Genomic DNA, 1,002 nt, shown 5'->3' with positions numbered 1-1,002 from the left:
CTCATCCTCGTCCTCATCCTCATGCTACACTAATCCTTATCCTCTTCCTATCCTCGTCCTCATCCTCATCCTATCCTCATCCTCTTCCTCATCCTATCCTCGTCCTCATCCTCATCCTATTCTCCTCCTAATCCTCCTCCTCATCCTCTTCGTCATCCTATCCTCCTCCTCATCCTCATCCTACCCTCATCCTCATCCTCATCCTATCCACGTCCTCAACCTTGTCCTCATCCTCTTCCTCATCCTATCCTTGTCCTCATCCTATCCTTGTCCTCATCCTCATCATATCCTCATCGTCATCCTCATCTTATCCTCATCCTCATCCACATCCTCATCCTCATCGTCATGCTCATCTTATCCTCATCCTCATCCACATCCGCATCCTCATCCTCATCCTCATCCTATCCTCGTCCTCATCCTCATCCTCATCCTCGTCCTATCCTTATCCTCATCTTCATCCTATCCTCATCCTCTTCCTCATCCTATCCTCGTGCTCATCCTCATCCTAGTCTCGTCCTCATCCTCTTCCTCATCCTATCCTCGTCCTCATCCTCATCCTATCCCCATCCTCATCCTATCCTCTTCCTCTTCCTCATCCTATCATCGACGTCCTCATTCTCATCCTCATCCTCATCATATCCTCCTCCTCATCCTCATCCTACCCTCATCCTCATCCTCATCCTCGTCCTCATCCTCCCCCTATCCTCATCCTATCCTCGTCCTCATCCTCATCCTATCCTCGTCCTGATCTTCATCCTATCCTCATCGTCATCCTCATCTTATCCTCATCCTCATACTCATCCACATCCACATCCTCATCCTCGTCCTCATCCTCACCCTATCCTCATCCTATCCTCATCCTCATCCTATCCTCGTCCTCATCCTCATCCTATCCTCGTCCTCATCCACTTCCTATCCACCTCCTCATCTTCATCCTATCCACGTCCTCATCCTCATCGTCATCCTCATCCTATCCACGTCCTCATCCTCATCCTATCCACG

Source organism: Lupinus angustifolius, chromosome LG13 (genome assembly GCF_001865875.1).
Source record: "Lupinus angustifolius cultivar Tanjil chromosome LG13, LupAngTanjil_v1.0, whole genome shotgun sequence".
Classification (NCBI taxonomy): Eukaryota; Viridiplantae; Streptophyta; class Magnoliopsida; order Fabales; family Fabaceae; genus Lupinus; species Lupinus angustifolius.
Note: the sequence above shows the minus strand (reverse complement) of the source record.